We start from the raw sequence: 9188 nt of genomic DNA on the forward strand, positions 1-9188 counted from the left end.
GATGTGTCTGATGAGATGTCTGAAATGAAGGACTTAATCCAAACTCGCAATCAGCAAATAAGAGAAGACATAGTGGAAGCATTTAAGGGTTTGTCCAGTTATGTGACCTCATTGGAGGATAGGGTGGAAGAAATTAATCAGTCCAATGTGAATTTAGAGAGTAAAGTTGATGATGCTCAAAGCAAGATTGAAAAGTCGGAGGCAGAAATCACAATGATACAATATAGAGTGATGGAATTTGCTTTGAGAATAAGAGGGTTGAAAGAAGATAACCAAGAAAACTTGAAAGAGATTTTTGCAGAAGCCTTTGATCAATTAATTGGTGAACACAGGGCTGAATATGATTGGCAAATAGATAAAATTTATCACATTAATTCATGGATTGCCAGACAGAATGAGAAGAGGAGATAAAGAAGAAAGAGCAGGGGCTAATCTAATCCAGATGATAAGAAGACAAAGGAGGCAATTACTTTACTACAAGCGCAATTCAACATGTTGATGTCAGACCAAGTAGCAACTAACCTGCTATATTTGTTTTATTGCAAATTTATATGCCGCCCTTTTCCCTGAGGGGACTCAGGGAATATGTTAAACGTAATACTTTTTGCAATGCAAATAAACCAGGCAGATGATTAGCATATATGTTAAGGAAAAAACAAAAGTCTCGTACTATAGAGAAAATAGAATAAAAGGGTAAAGAAGCCTACCAACAGGATACGATTAAAAAGGCTTTTTTAGAATTTTATACGAGACTGTACGCTGGTGATAAAATACAAGACTTAGATATAGATAGATATTTGGAAAAAGAGAAAATCCCCATAGTTACAGATGAGCAAAGGGAGAGACTGAACCAACCAATAACTGCGATTTCTCCGCGGGTGGTTCATGAAGCCAATGAGGAAAGAAGACTCGGACACGAATTTCCTTCGGGACGAAACCAACCCAGAACGAAGTCTGGGGGCTTCTTTTATTGAGCATACACAAGGGGGGGTGGATTCACATAGCCAATGGGGACCAATCATGATTGTGCAAGTTTACAGTATATGGTAACTCATTTACTCTCATGTAGACTCGAAGAACACTCATAGTCAATAATCTTTTATCATCGTGTAAACTTCCAATCCTTAATTAATGTTTGAGAGTTAAACAGTTGTAACCCCTGATTTAATCAACGCTTAGTTACAAGTCTGTGGTTGCTGATTTATTTAGTGTTAAGGGTACTGATTTAATCAACGCTTGGAGTTGGACAGTTTGTCTTACTGATCTAATCATATGGCCAATTATTGCTTTTAGTTTACTGATTTAATCATATGGTTAATTATTGCTTCTGTTCTATATGTGTTACAGTATGGCTGAATGCATACCTGCACGTATATCGCAACAAATAACCACAGAGGAAATTCTCCTGGTAATTAAGCAGTTAAAAATTGGGAAGGCCCCTGGTACAGATGGTTTGACAGCGGTTTATTATAAAAATGTACAATTAGAAATGGTAGAACCTCTTAAGGAACTATTTAATAAAATTCAACTGAAAGGAAGGGTACCACCACCTTGGAGAACAGCCTTTATTTCCCTGATTCCGAAAGAAGATCAAGATCACACTCAGCCAAAAAATTATAGGCCTATATCATTAATTAATACAGATTATAATTCTTTGCTAAAATACTAGCAAATAGGTTGATGTTAGTTATACAACAAATGATTTACAATGATCAATCTGGTTTCATACAGGGGAGACAAATGAAAAGTAATCTAAGACAAATTGTTAATATATTGGAGTACTTGGGGAAGAATAACCACGTCCCCGCAGCGCTTATATTCTTGGACGTGGAGAAAGCATTTGATAGGCAATTTCTAATGAAAATAATACAAAAGTTGTAGCTTGTAGAGTACTTTACACAATCTATCAAGGCAATATACCAGAAACAAACAGCACAAATTATAGGTAATGGTAGTCTAACAGTATCCTTTAAAATCGAAAAAGGACAAGACGGGTGTCCCCTATCCCCATCATTGTTTATCTTAACTTTGGAGTTATTGTTGAATAAAATACGTGGGTCACATGATCTACAGGGAATTAAGATTAGGCATTATGAATACAGAATACGAGCATTTGCGGATGACTTAGTAGTAACTTTGATCCAACCGGGGAAATCAGCTATAGGTTTAATGTTGCGATATACGTGCAGGTATGCATTCAGCCATACTGTAACACGTATAGAACAGAAGCAATAATTAACCATATGATTAAATCAGTAAACTAAAAGCAATAATTGGCCATATGATTAGATCAGTAAGACAAACTGTCCAACTCCAAGCGTTGATTAAATCAGTACCCTTAACACTAAGCAGATCAGCAACCACAGACTGGTAACTAAGCGTTGATTAAATCAGGGGTTACAACTGTTTAACTCTCAAACATTAATTAAGCATTGGATGTTTGCATGATGATAAAAGATTATTGACTATGAGTATTCCTTAGGTCTACATGGAAGTAAATGAGTTACCATATACTGTAAACTTGCACAAATCATGATTGGTCCGCATTGGCTATGTGAATCCACCCCCCCCCCTTGTGTATGCTCAATAAAAGAAGCCCCCAGACTTCGTTCTGGGTCGGTTTCGTCCCGAAGGAAATTCGTGTCCGAGTCTTCTTTCCTCATTGGCTTCATGAACCACCCACGGAGAAATCGCAGTTTAATAAATATAATTAATCAATGTGGTCAAGTATCTGGGTTTAAAATAAATCTAGGGAAAACAAAGATGATAGTTAAAAATATGACTACAAATCAAAAAGAAGAATTAGAAAGAGTAACAGGATGTGAGATAGTAAAGAAGGTTAAATATTTAGGAGTTTATATCACAAGTTCAAATGGGAAAGTATATAAGTATAATTATGAACCATTATGGCACCAAATACAGACAGAGATGAATAAATGGAAAAAATTACAATTGTCTTTGCTGGGAAGGATAGCAGCAGTAAAAATGAACGTTTTGCCTAAGTTTCTATTTCTTTTTCAGATGATACCAATACTTTAAAAAAAATGCAAATCTGGAAGAATTGCAGAAGGGCATTAATAAATTTGTTTGGGCAGGGAAGAAACTGAGAATAAAACTTAAAATAATGCAAGACATACGTGAAACAGGAGTTTTGAAAATGCCCAACTTAAAAGTATACTATGAAGCAGTAGTTTTATCAACAATTAGTGATTGGATCAACTTAACAGAGGATAGAATATTGAATATTGAGGGATATGATTTGATATATGGTTGGCATGCGATTTCTCCGCGGGTGGTTCATGAAGCCAATGAGGAAAGAAGACTCGGACACGAATTTCCTTCGGGACGAAACCGACCCAGAACGAAGTCTGGGGGTCCTTTTTTATTGAGCATACACAAGGGAGGGGTGGATTCACATAGCCAATGGGGACCAATCATGATTGTGCAAGCTTACAGTATATGGTAACTCATTTACTCTCATGTAGACTCGAAGAACACTCATAGTCAATAAACCTTTTATCATCATGCAAACATCCAATGCTTAATTAATGTTTGAGAGTTAAACAGTTGTAACCCCTGATTTAATCAACGCTTAGTTACAAGTCTGTGGTTGCTGATCTGCTTAGTGTTAAGGGTACTGATTTAATCAACGCTTGGAGTAGGACAGTTTGTCTTATTGATCTAATCATATGGCCAATTATTGCTTTTAGTTTACTGATTTAATCATATGGTTAATTATTGCTTCTGTTCTATAGTGTTACAGTATGGCTGAATGCATACCTGCACGTATATCGCAACATTGGCATGCTTATTTAATTTATGATATGAAGGTGACAAGATTTTTAAAAGCCATATTTTAAGGAATGCTCTACTGCATGTCTGGAAAAAATATCAATATAAATTAAATGATAAGATACCTATGTGAGCAGTACCCAGAAATGCAATAGAGAATATAAGTATAGAACAAAAACAGGATGTAACCACATACAGAGAGCTTCTTAACATAGAAAGAGGTGTACCACATTTAAAGCCTTTGGATGTATTAAAGGAGGAAAGGGTAATGCAAACTTGGTTTCAGTATGGACAGTTACAGGCTAGATGGAAAAAAGACCAGAAAACTGGTATCATGCAAAATGAGGATAATTTGGTAAAGCAAATTAGGGAGCAGAGTCAAATGCATATAAAAAGGTTATATAATATATTGATAGAAACAGATTCTGAAACAGAGCTGGTTAAAGACTCAGTGATAAAACGGGCACAAAACTTTGAAGAACCAATAATGAGAGAAAGAGATGAGAGAGAAAGAGGATAGATAGATGAGAGAGTGAGGGAAAGAGATGAGAGAGAGGATAGATAGAAAGAGAGAGATGAGAGAGTGAGAAAGATGACAGAGAGAAAGAGGATAGAGAGAGATAAGAATGAAAGAAAGAGATGAGAGAGAAAGCATATATAGAAAGAGAGATATGAGTGAGAGTAAGAGATGAGGGAGAGAGAGAGGATAGAGAGATGAAAGTGAGAGAAAGGATAGAAAGAGAGAGAGATGAGAGAATGAAAGAATGATGAGAAGAAGATAGAAAGAGAGGGAGAGATGAGAGAGGGAGAGAAAGACAAGTAAGAGGATAGAGAGAAAGAGAGAGGGTAGAGAGATGAGAGAGAAAGAGAGATACTAGATGGATGCATAGGGATGAATGGATAGATAGAAAGACAGATACTAGATGGATGGATATAGAAATATATTATTTATTTTATTTTATTTACTACCTGTACCCGGCCATGCGTTGCTGTGGCCCAGTCTGGTTAAATGGAAAAGAAAGAAAAGAGAAAGTGCAAGTTTCTAATATGTTTAATTTCACAATCCTTGTGGGTATACAATATTTTTCGTTGTTCTGTTGTCTGTGTAGATATATAGATTGTCTGGTTTGCCGACTCTAGAACACGCAAGATACAATTGTCCATCTGAGAAACAATTTTCAATTGCTGGAAAGATGTTGGACCGGGCACATTTACCAAAAGCATGCAAAGAAAAAAACATTTCCAGGGTGGTTCCCTCTGGGCAGGGTCATGCTGTTGCCAGCAGTGACAAGGTTCGTGAGGATCTTGGCCACCTGGCGGGCCCTGCCACTCACTGCACTGGCCACAGCTCCCCCGGCAGAGGTGGCCCCCGCATGGAAGTGAGCCACGGTTGCCCCTGCAAGAGCTGCCATGGAGGATGCTCCCACAGGCCCCGGCCTGGCGCCCTCTAAGCTCCCCGTGATGGGCAGCTTCCGGAACAATGGGCTGGATGGGGCCCTTCCGGATATGGGAGGGGGGACCCCCGCATGGGAGGGAGGCTGTGGGTGTCTGATGGGCCCCCCCGTTTGACTGCTTTTGTCATAATGGGTGTCCCCCTATATTATAGTTTTGGAAGCTCCCCAGCCTATTGACCTTAGCAGGGAGCCTCTTTTGTGAGAGTGAGAAGAATTGACGGAGAGAAGTTGTGGGAAGTTGATCCCTGGAAGGAGAGCCAGGACTGTCATGTGTGAAAAGTGATGTAAAGCAGGGATGTAAAAGAGAAAGGCCACAGGGCAGTTGTGAAAAATGTAAGGAGCCAATGTGTGACGGGTTCGCCCGGGGTACGAAGGGCACCTATGAAACTAGACCAATTTGAAACAACCAGGTCTTCCAGGTGTGAGGACACGACCCGGTCTACCAATGGCAAATAAGGGATCCCGTCCACCACTCGTGCGGACAGCATCCGGTCTACCAATACCGCAGGCGACTCCCGGTCTAACAATCACAAAATTCCTGGTAGCGTGGGACCCGGTCTACCACTCTTGAAGACACCCCGGTCTACTAGTTTGAAGGCAGTACCGGGCCGGCATGATGCGACCCGGGCTACAAGCCTCCCGACATCCCCCTTTTCCTTTCTTCTGTCTTTCCCTCCTCTTCCTTCTTTCCTTCCTTCCTTCCTTCTTTCCTTCCTTCCTTCCTTCCTTCCTTCCTTCCTTCCTTCCTTCCTTCCTTCCTTCCTTCCTTCCTTCCTTCCTTCCTAATTAGGATAGGCTCCTAATTACCCGCCCGAGTGTTTGATTGCTGAATGAAAGTTGGGTTTTATTATTTCTTTTGTTGTTCACATATTGTTTTGTTTTGACCTTGCACTTCCCCTCCCCTGTGGTTGTAAGCCGCCCTGAGTCCCCTCAGGGAAAAGGGCGGCATATAAATCCCAATAAATACCTAAAAATACCTAAATACCTTCCTTCCTTCCTTCCTTCCTTCCTTCCTCCCAACCCTCCCTCCTAACACCACTCCCACAACTGCTGCCATGTTTTCTCCTTGCATTGGGTAGAGCAGGCCAAACCATGCTGCTGGAACGATGTCTGATCTTGGGCAACTGGCCTTAACGCTATGTCTGATGCCCTCCCCCCCCCCGTTTGACCGCTTTTGTCATAATGGGTGTCCCCCTATATTATAGTTTTGGAAGCTCTCCAGCCTATTGACCTTAGCAGGGAGCCTCTTTTGTGAGAGTGAGAAGAATTGACGGAGAGAAGTTTCCTTGGAAGTTGTGGGAAGTTGATCCCTGGAAGGAGAGCCAGGACTGTCATGTGTCAAAAGTGGTGCATTGCAGGGATGTAAAAGAGAAAGGCCACAGGGCAGTTGTGAAAAATGTAAGGAGCCAACGTGTGAAGTGTTCGCCTGGGGTACGAAGGGCACCTATAAAACTAGACCAATTTGAAGTGAAGTGGCCTTCCAGTTGTGGAGACACGACCCGGTCTACCAATTACGCAGACAGGACCCGATCTACCAATTGCAAAGAAGGGATCCGGCCTACCAATGATACAGACAGCTCCCGGTCTACCACTTACGATAAGGCTTAACATGGCGAGACCCGGTCTACCACTTGTGAAGACCGACTCCGGTCTAACAGCTTGGAGGCAGTACCGGGCAGGCATGATGCGACCCGATCTACAAGTTCCCGACGTCCCTGCTGCTGGCACGATGTCTGACCTTGGGGAACTGGCCTTAACGCTATGTCTGATGCCCCCCCCCCGTTTGACCGCTTTTGTCATAATGGGTGTCCCCCTATATTATAGTTTTGGAAGCCCCCAGCCTATTGACCTTAGCAGGGAGCCCCTTTTTTTGTTAGAGTGAGAAGAATTGACGGAGAGAACTTTCCTTAGAAGTTGTGGGAAGTTGATCCCTGGAAGGAGAGCCAGGACTGTCATGTGTCAAAAGTGGTGCATTGCAGGGATGTAAAAGAGAAAGGCCACAGGGCAGTTGTGAAAAATGTAAGGAGGCAACGTGTGACGGGTTTGGGGTATGAAGGGCACCTGTAAAAGTAGAGCAATTTGAAGCAACCTGCTTTTCTACTTCTGGGGGCACGACCCGGTCTACAAGCTACGCAGAGAGGAACCGGTCTACCAATGCAACAGACGGCTCCCGGTCCACCAGACACAAGTCTGCTATGGTGGGGTCCGGTCTACCACTTCTGAACACAGACCCCGGTCTACCGGCTTGAACGCAGTACCGGGCCGCCATGATGCTGCCCGGTCTACAAGTCTCCCGACGTCCCCCTTTTCTTTCCTTCCGTCTTTCCCTCCTCTTCCTTCCTTCCTTCCTTCCTTCCTTCCTTCCTTCCTTCCCTCCCTTTCCTTTCTCCCTCTCTCCCACCCTCCCTCCCTCCGTCTCTCTTTCCTTCCTTCCCTCCTACCTCCCTCTTTATTTCTCTGTTCTTCATTCGTCCCTTCCTCCTATTCCTTTTTCCCTTTCTCCGTCTTTCCTTCTGATGAAAGACATGTCCTCCTGGGTTCGGCTCCAAGTGGGGGAAAAGACACTGGAGACATGGAGGATGCTTGGAAAGACGGTTTATTGGTGGACAGGACCACATGGCTTGAGTCCTGAACAGAAAAGGTGATCACATGCTTCAATGTTGGTGGAGAAGAAGAGAAGGAAGGACTGAGATGCTGAGTCCCTGGTTTTATGCCCTCCCTGCGGCTACATCTTCAAGTCTTGCAACGCGCCCTAGTAGCCGACAAGTGTACTGCGTCTACAGCACCAAGTTAAGCAAGGCACCCTAGTGGCCAACAAGTGAACTGCGGCTACATCTTCATGTCTTGCAACGCACCCAAGTGGCCGACATGTGAACTGCACCTATCTCTTCAAAGTCTTGCAACGCACCCTAGTGGCCGACGAGTGTACTGCATCTACATCACCAAGTTAAGCAATGCAACCTAGTGGCCAACAAGTGAACTGCAGCTACATCTCCAAGTCCTGCAATGCACCCTAGTGGCTGACAAGTGAACTGCAGCTACATCTCCAAGTCTTGCAATGCACTCTAATGACCAACAAGTACACTGCGCATGAACCTTTAAGTCTTGCAATGCACCCTAGTGGCTGACAAGTGAACTACGGCTACATCTCCAAGTCTTGCAATGCACCCTAGTGGCTGACAAGTGAACTACAGCTACATCTCCAAGTCTTGCAATGTACCCTAGTGGCTGACAAGTGAACTGTGGCTACATCTCCAAGTCTTGCAATGCACCCTAGTGGCTGACACGTGAACTGCACCTACATCTCCAAGTCTTGCAATGTACCCTAGTGGCTGACAAGTGAACTGCAGCTACATCTCCAAGTCTTGTAATGCACCCTAGTGGCTGACAAGTGAACTACGGCCTTTCTGGAGATGTGGGAGGAAGCTGCGTGTGAGTGTTGAGATGTCGTGTGTGAACGATGAGACCCCACAGATGCGGCCTTCTCTCCCTGTGTAACTTTTGGACCAGATGAGGATGTCTTCTTAGAAGCGTGAGAGGGGGCTGCATGTGGCCACTGAGATGGTGCTTGCGAAAGATGAGACACTTCGGATCCGGCATTTGTCTCTGATGTGTCCTTGGGATTGGATGAGGATGCTCTCTTGGAAGCATGACAGGGAGCTACATATGACTGTTGAGATGCTTCAGACTCAGCCTTCTCATCTGGGGCCGTCTCCCTCTTCAGAATGGATTGCATAAGGTCTTTGCTGCATCAAAACTGCTTTTTACATTCTTTGTTTAACATCTGAATGTGCAGCATTTCCTTCTGGAGTTCTTCATCATCATTTAGTTGTAACCGGATGTCTTTGAGGCGGTCTCCATAAGATCTCCATAGCTTGTAAATTTCATCCATATCTTTACTAAATGAACGGAGGCGTTTGGGGGGTAGATCGTGTTCAAGTT

The sequence above is a fragment of the Thamnophis sirtalis genome, unplaced genomic scaffold, assembly GCF_051295495.1.
Source record: "Thamnophis sirtalis isolate CommonGarterSnake01/CBP01778 unplaced genomic scaffold, rThaSir2_p1.2 scaffold_4, whole genome shotgun sequence".
NCBI lineage: Eukaryota > Metazoa > Chordata > Lepidosauria > Squamata > Natricidae > Thamnophis > Thamnophis sirtalis.